Below are 9,056 nucleotides of genomic sequence, written 5' to 3'. Positions count from 1 at the left end.
AGTATGTATAAAGTGATTTACACAGTGCTGGACACCTAGTTATGTATTCAGAATATAGTAGCAATGGTTATTTTTCATGTCAGGACCCATACCTTATTCATCTTTGTTTCCCCAACAATTAGCACAGGGTCTTTCTTCTTCATAAAAGGCCCTCAATAAATGCAACTATTTTGAAACATAGCAAACTCAGTGAATGGTCTGATTATGATCTCCTTGAAGATAGTGCCACATATTCATCTAGAAACCATCATCTCTATTGTTGTCACTTTAAAAGTCAACAAGTCTTTGTTACCTTCATTTTCTTGAAACTTGGGACTGGTATTGGAATACTTACTTTTTATCTTCTTGACCCTATCAGCAGCATTCAATACCAGCTGATAATTCCTTTCTTCTTGAAACACTGCCTTGCTTTGGCTCCCTGTACACCACACTTACCTGATTTCCCTTCTATTTCACAAACCACTTGTCTGAGTTTCCTTTGAGAGTTCATCCTCTTCTCCTCAGCCTCCAATTGTTGAACTGCTCCGGGGCTTTAGGCTTGTTCCTTTTCTTTTGTCTCCCTTCCTTGCCTTGGTGATCTCATTCTCATGTTTTTGTTGTTGTTTCGTTTTTTTAAGTTTATTTATTAATTTATTTTTAGTAATTTCTACACCCACTGTGGGGCTTGAACTCATGAACCCAAGATCAAGAATTGCATGCTCTTCCAACTGAGCCAGCCAGGTGCCCCTCATTCTCATAGTTGTAAATATCATCCGTATATACTGGCAATCCCAAATTTCCATCTCTGGTTCAGACTTCTCACCTGATTGAACTCTAATCTCATAAATATAACTTCATATATATATATATATATATATATACATATACATATATATGTATATACATATATATGTATATGTATATATATATACATATATATATGTGTATATATATATATATGGCTATATATTTGGTTATTTAATAAGCATCTAAAATGATGCATCCAAAACTTAATTCCTGATTCCTCAAACCTCATTCCTTTGACCTCAAACCTAGTCTGAAATTTTCCCTATCTTAGTACATAACAACTCCATCTTTCTAATTCCCTGTACTGGTAAAAGAACCTAAAATTCAAGGTGCAATCCTCTTGGAATATTTCCCAACATTCTGCTTCAGATGACACACAGCAGCCAGGGGTGAAGGGTGGGAGATGAGTCATGACAGTACAACAATTCTCGGGAGTTGTCCATCTCAGCTTGAAGCCATTTGTGATCTCTTGCCTCTGCAGCAAAACTATCCTGCCCACCTTGCTTTTCCTTCTCATCATTCTAGTGATAGGACAGATAGTCTGATTGATTAGTTTTAAAGTGATATTTTTTTTCAACAAGGTTTGTGTCCCTAAAAACTCTCCCTGCGTATCAGCAGTTTCCTCTGCTTCTATCTTATAACAAGCTACTTATTCCAAGATAATATATGTATTTAATGGAAATCTTCAGCGTCTTTAATTCAAAACAGTAAACATTAGCCACCATAGCATGACCAGTGGAATATATTGTGGGGCAAGATCATCTTGTGGTACCCATCAAAATGATCATACTTGGCCATCTACTTACACTTCTCATGAACAAATTCCCCCTATCCCTAGAGGCTAATTCTGGCTCATAAGTATCATTTTAATATTTTTTAAAAGTCTTCTTTTCTTCAGATGAGTTTCCTGTGCAAGGAGCTCAATTCTCTTTCCAGAAGTGTATTTCTGAATGAAATGTAGTCTCTTTCCTTTTTCATAAACTTTATCCAGAGTCTGAAGGAGTTAATTTGCATGGAATGGCTCATATTGCATAAAATTTCAAAATTACTTTCACATTCACTTACTTAATTCCATCACTGTCTTAATGCTAATACTATTCTATCCTAATTCTATTACTACTATTACTATTGTACAGTTACCTCTGCTGCCTTTCATCCCTGCAATGAACTGGTACCACACCCTTACAAACTGATTATTTGTAGAGCTTCCTACCAGATTTTCTGACTCCATATTCTTTGCTCAAGTTCAGCAAAACTTGATTTAACAACAACCCTGATTTATCAAATCTGGACTACTTGTTCTTTCTTTAATCCTTTTGCCCTTTGGTTTTGTATAGGGCTTTACAATTTCCAGGGCGTTTTCGTATTTATTTTATTTATTAAATTGCTTAATTTTTGTAAAGCATGATTAATCCTCCTTTAACAGATGAGGCAGCAGCATGTACGGGGAGGAACTATTAGCTAAGAAAATCACATAGTTAATAGTTTTAGATTTGTGATTCAAACCCAGATCTTTGTATTTCCACTCGAGTTATTTTTGAAAACAGAGATGCCTCTATCCCTCTGCCTAGCCTCCTTCTTAACAAACTGCACATTATCCTTGGCCCCTTATGTAAAATAGGTCTAGTTTCCATGTTAGTACCATATAACCTCATACTCCCGAACAGTAGCTGGGTGGATATTGATCCAAATGGTGCTATTCAAATTCTCCATTCCAGGAAATTGGAAATGAATCACAGAGACTTGGATATGTTGTTGGGAACTAGTGCTAGGGTTTGTTTTTTTTTTTTTAATTCTACATGCATATCTTGGCATTTACTTCTTGAAGGCCCCAAACTGATGAGAGAGAGAGAGAGAGAGAGAGAGAGAAGTAGAGGACAATGAAATTTCTATAAATAGAAATGAAGGAAAGATTAATCTTGGCTCTTAACTTTCCAGGTTCTGTGTACACACATTTGTGGGGCCCAGATAAACTTCCTGCTCATTCTTAAATCTGTGAGAAATTCTTTTTAAATAGATCCTACTTTATCTAAACTCTACCGAGTGGATTTTTGGTCTTGCCATCAAATGTTATTCTTTCAACTCATTTTTTTCCTCCTTACTGGACACAGTTGTGCTTATGCCGCTCCTTATGCCTAGAATGCTTTCTTGTTCTATTCTCTCCCTTTCAAAATTCTGCCTTGCTTCAAGTCCCCTTCAAACACCATGTCTTCCTTAATGCCTTCTTTGTTCTGAACAATCACTCTGTATAACTATAGCATTTGACTGGTATCAACAATATAACACTCATCACAAACTGCTTTATAGAATTCTTTGTGTGCGTGTCTCATCTAGCCTAGTGTTGAGAAAACTTCTTGAGGGTAGAAAGCATAGCACATTAATTTTTATATCCCCCCCCCCAATCCCGCAACATAAGACAGTTGTTCAGTTAATAGTGAGGGAGTGAATGAACATACATACAGAGACCTTGACTCACCCAGTTCTGAAAGGGACTGAGGCCTGAGGCACATCTGGATATCAGAAGTGGAGCCATGTGTCATATACATGTAACTATTCTCCCATAGTACCAATGGATTTCTTTCTTGGCTTAGTTACGCTATCTTTGGAATGAGATAATAAAACTACTGAGCTAATAGCTATTTGAACTCTTGGTGCTTCAGGACAGAACAGAGGTGAAGTGGACCAAAACATTTAAGTTAATTGCCTCCTGGATCCAAAGGGAAAAATTTGGCTCAGTATTTCTTAAACTGCGTTCAGTTCTGAGATAAGGACCAATAGCGATTTATTATAGAGCCATAGTTGTATAGTGACAATATTGATGATGACAATGATATCGATTTCTGAATTTATTATTTGTAATTCCTGTACACGTGAATGATATTGTCTCCAAATGTGATTGGAAGTTATAGTTAAGAAGATAGTATTTTAGGGGCGCCTTGGTGGCTCAGTCAGTTAGGTGTCCAACTTTAGCTCAGGTCACCATCTCACGGTCTGTGAGTTCAGGTCCTGCCTTGGACTCTGTGCTGACAGCTTGAGCCTGGAGCCTGCTTCAGATTCTGTGTGTCTCCCTCGCTCTCTGCCTCTTCCCCACTCTCTGTCTCTCTCTCCTTCAAAAATAAACAAAAAAATAATATTTTATTTATATTTTTATATGTTATATATATATATATATATACACACACACACATTACTATGGTGAAATTACTTTATAATTATTTTAATTTTTTATTAAAATGCATTTTAAACATTATGTGGATACTATTTTATAAACTCTTTCATGAAATGATTTGTACTGTGAGCAGTCATAGCTCATGCCCTCAACACCCTCACCCTTCTCTCCATTAGTACTTGCTTGGCAAAACTCCTGGTGTAATACAACTTCCCACCTACTCAATCTTTTTTTTTTTTTTTTTTTTTTTGCAGTTTATTTATTTTGAGAGAGAGAGAAAGAGAGAACCAGTGGGGGATGGGCAGAGGGAGCCAGGGACAGAGGATTTGAAGCGGGCTCTGTGTTGACTGACAGCAGACAGCCTGATGCGGATCATGACCCTGAGATCATGATCTGAGCTGAAGTTGGATGCTTCACCAACTGAGCCACCCAGGGTCCCCTCCCACCTAGTCAATCGAATCAACTAGAGAGAAAAAAATATCATGCTGACTGGACTCACTTTAAAATTGTGACCTCAAGTTTCAAGTGGGTTCTCAGTGTTGTCCAGCCATTCTATTTCCCTAGTCATTTGACTCTCCCACTCTTCCCGATGATGCCATTCCCCTCCAGTCTCTTCCTCTCTTTTCCATCTTAACTGATGACTTTGCTTTTTATTTCACTGAGGTAAAATAGGCAGTCAGAAGAGAACTTTCATAACTTCTCACCACTAATTATAACCACTCCCTGTATCTTACCTTTCCTCCTGTTAGGAAGGCTGAACTATTTCTGTTGCCATCTGAATCCAACCCCTTTTTCTGTGCTCTGAGACCTATTCCCTTTTGCCCATTCAAGAACTTCACTTCTAGAGGCACCTAGGTGGCTTAGTTGGTTAAGTGTCAGACTCTGGATTTTGGTTCAAGGCATGATCTCATGGTTTGTGAAACTGAGCCCTGAGGGCTCTGCTCTGACAGTTTGGAGCTTGTTTGGGATTCTCTCTTCCTCTCTCTCATCCTCTCCTGGGCTTGCACATGCTCTTTCTCAAAATAAATAAACATTAGGGGCGCCTGTGTGGCACAGTCGGTTAAGCGTCCGACTTCAGCCAGGTCACGATCTCGCGGTCCGTGAGTTCGAGCCCCGCGTCGGGCTCTGGGCTGATAGCTCAGAGCCTGGAGCCTGTTTCCGATTCTGTGTCTCCCTCTCTCTCTGCCCCTCCCCCGTTTATGCTCTGTCTCTCTCTGTACCAAAAATAAATAAACGTTGAAAAAAAAATAAAAAAAAAACTTCACTTCTAAAATTATCCTCTTCCCTGTATCAATTTTCCTCTTTCTGTGGGATCATTAATACTAACATAGACATATTATTTAATATCTCTAATATAATAAATGGAACCCTCTCTTGATCTCTCATCCCTCTTTAGCCACTGCCTCATTTCTTTAATCTTCTTTACAGGATTAAACTCAAAAGAAAATTTTGTAAATGTGCTGTTCCCATGTAATCATCTTTCATTCTGTCTTAAATTCACTGCAACAAGGCTTTTTGCCCTCCTCATTCCACTGTTAATACTCTCATCAAGTCTACCATTGCCCTTCATATCATTAAATTCAGTGCTGAGTTGTCAGTCTTCAAAGGCTTCCAAGAAACTTCCCTCTTCTGGTTTTCCCCTATCTCTTTGGCTCCTTCTTCACAGTCTACTTTGTTTGTTCCTCTTCATTTCTTTGACAAATAAATGCCAAAGTTGGGGTTCCCCAAGGCTCAGTTCTCCTTTATTTGTCCTTATTCCCTAAGAGATCCAAGCCAGTTTCATGGCTTTGCAAACCCACATATATGACTTTCTCTTTCCCTTTCCTTTCATTCAGTTCCTTTCCCTTCCCTGTAATCTTGAAGAGTAGCAAGGTCATGAAAATCAAGGTAAGACTAAGAAATTGTTCCAGCATGAAAAAGACTAAAGAAATGATTCCTAACTGAATCCTTTTGATATAAAGGTCATTAGGATTAGATGGTAGTAATACAGTCACCTTAATTTCTGGATTTCAATGGTTTTATTGTGGTTATGTAGGAAAATACCCTTATTTTTAGGAAGAACACACTAAAGTATTTGGGAGTGATGGGGTATTGGGGCAGCATTTTCACTGGGTCAGTATTAAGTCAACCTTGACTCAAATGACTAAGGAAAGAAATTGTGCTGTACTTGCAAGTTTTCTGTAAGTTTGAGATTGTTTGTTTTAAAGAAAACCTGATGTTGACGAGTCTCAAATATCTGTCTCTTGATTGTACCCAAGATCATATAGCTATTTTAAGGTTGAAATCTTCACCTAGGTGGCTAATTGTTGTCAGACTTAAAATGCAAAACTGAACTTTAGATTATGTACAGCCTTTCAATCCCATTTGTCCCTTCCTCAATGTTCTCACCATTTATCTAGTTGCTTGAATCAAACTCTTAAAATCAGTCCTGACTGCTTTTTAACTCTCAGGGCATCAGCAAATCCTGTTAATTCTATCTCCAAAATATATCCAGAATCTAGTTGCCTCTTCCCACCTCTCCCAATACCTCTCTATTTCAAGCTACTGGCACCTTTATCTGGTCTTCTAAACTACTTTTCCTTTTTTTCTGTTTTAAAGTTTATTTAAAGAGAGAGAGGGAGAGAGAGAATCCCGGGCAGGCTCCATGTTCAATGTGGAACCTGATGCAGGACTCAGTCTCACTACCCTAAGATAATGCCCTGAGCAGAAATGTTTTTAGCCCACTGAGCCACCCCGGTGCCCCCAGATTGATATTTTTAAAGCATGAACTGATCTTGTCACTCCTCTACTCAAAATGACTTTCCACCAACATAGAAAGAAATCTAAGTTGTACATACTAAAAGTGGGCCATGGTCTACAAAGGTCCTCTATCATCTTGGCCACTAGCTTACCCCTCCCACTCCCCCAATCTCATCTCCTATCACTTTCCTTTTAATCACTGGCTCCAGTCATACTGGCTTCTCTTCTGTTCTTAGAGCACACCAAGGACTCTGCCACCTCAGGCCATTTGTATCAACTGACCCTAACATTATAGATTTTCTAACACTTCCTCACAAAGGCCTTTCTTGACTGCCTTATCTAAAATGGCACTTCCTATTCCTTTACAATGTTTTACTTAAAATTTTTTTATTTTTGGGACGCCTGGGTGGCTCAGTCGGTTGAGTGTCTGACTTTGGCTCAGGTCATGATCTCACTGTTGGTGAGTTCGAGCCTCGCATCGGGCTCTGTGCTGACAGCTCAGAGACTGCAACCTGCTTTGGATTCTGTGTCTCCCTCTCTCTCTGCTCCTCCCCTGCTTGCACTCTGTCTCTCTCTCTCTCTCTCAAAAAAATTTTAAAAAAATTTAAAAATATAATTTTTTTTTATTTTTTAAGTTTTTATTTTGATCTCAATTGCTTAACATACAATGTTATATTAGTTTCAAGTGTACAATATAGTGACTTAAAACAATTTTATTTTTCTTAATTTCATTTATCAGCACATTATATTATACTACCATTATATTATACTGTCTATTTTTACTGGGGGTGTGTTCTACAAGTACCTACAAGTTATCCTGGACTTCTGTCTCATGTTTATTGTTATATCTAAGCACCTAGAATAGTGCCTTCTACTTAAGAAGTACTCAATAAATATTTGTTTAATGAATGAATGGACATATTTACTATTAAAGTGACCAAATGAAAATGATATAGACATCTTTGACCAATGGGGTACCTGGGTGGCTCTGTCCCTTAAGCCTTGGGCTCTTGATTTTAGCTCAGGTCATGATTCCTTGGTCATGAGATTGAGTCCCACATTGGGCTGTGCACTAACAGCGTGGAGCCTGCTTGGAATTCTCTCTCTCTCTCTCTCTCTCTCTCTCTCTTTCTCTCTCTCTCTCTCTCTCTCAAAAATAACTAAATAAACATTAAAAAAAAGAAAAGAAAAAGAAAACTTTGGCCGAGAGGGAAGTAGAAGGTTTTGAAGTAATATCCCTCTAAAGGCAGAGTTTGGGGAGTAAGGAAAGGTCATATATTATTCTGATTAGGAAAAAAGGTAATCAAGGAATCATGCCAGGGACACAAATCTATTATGTGCCTACATATTCCCTTTTCTTCTTTCTGTTTATCCATCCAGAAGGAGAGTTTTTGGGGGTGCCTGGGTGGCTCAGTCGGTTAAGTGTCCAACTTCAGCTCAGGTCATGATCTCACGGTTTATGAGTTTGAGCCCTGCATCAGGCTCTGTGCTGACAGCTCAGAGCCTGGAGACTGCTTTGGATTCTGTGTTTCCCTCTCTCTCTGCCCCTGCCCCATTCATGCTCTGTCTCTTGCTCCTTCAAAAATAAATAAACATTTAAAAAAAAAAAGAAGGACAATTTTTGGATAAGAGAAAGTTAAAATATGTAGAAATGTAATTCAGTACCAAGCTGTGTAATATAGTCAGTCATTGGAATTATTCTACAAACTGAAGTAGGTACACATATATCTTGGAGGGCTTTTGATTTTTAAAGATGTGTTTGACTTTTTGAAACAGTGCTTATTTGTTTTAGTGTTTTTTATGTTTATTTATTTTTGAGAGAGAGAGAGAGAGACAGAGACAGACAGAACACAAGCAGGGTAGGGCCACAGAGGGAGGGAGACACAGAATCCAAAGCAGGTTCCAGGCTCTGAGCTGTCAGCACAGAGCCTGGTATGGGGCTTAAACCCATGAGTGGTGTCATCATGACCTGAGCAGAAGTCAGGCGCTCAATGACTGAGCCACCCAGGAGCCCCAAGATGTGTTTGACTTTAAAGAGAGCAGCCAAATATGTATTCCAAAGGATTTTTCTTAACTCTGAGATGAAGAATTCAGGGTTTGTTAAAGGAAGGTTTCTTAGGTCTGAAAGTATTCGTGGTGGAGTGGGGAAGAGGATGTAGGCATTCAAATAAACTATCGGTAAAAGTTACTCAGAAAAATACCAACTTTTACTTTGCATATAAGTGACTACTTTGTGATTATTTTTAAAAATCATTTTTTATTCCTGTTATTCTAATAAAGATTTTATTTTTTAAAGCATAATTTATTGGACAACTGCTGGTTCTCTCTTAGTTAAACATGTCCCGGAAAAGACTGGCTATTT

Source organism: Leopardus geoffroyi, chromosome C3 (assembly GCF_018350155.1).
Source record: "Leopardus geoffroyi isolate Oge1 chromosome C3, O.geoffroyi_Oge1_pat1.0, whole genome shotgun sequence".
Taxonomy (NCBI): Eukaryota; Metazoa; Chordata; class Mammalia; order Carnivora; family Felidae; genus Leopardus; species Leopardus geoffroyi.
Note: the sequence above shows the minus strand (reverse complement) of the source record.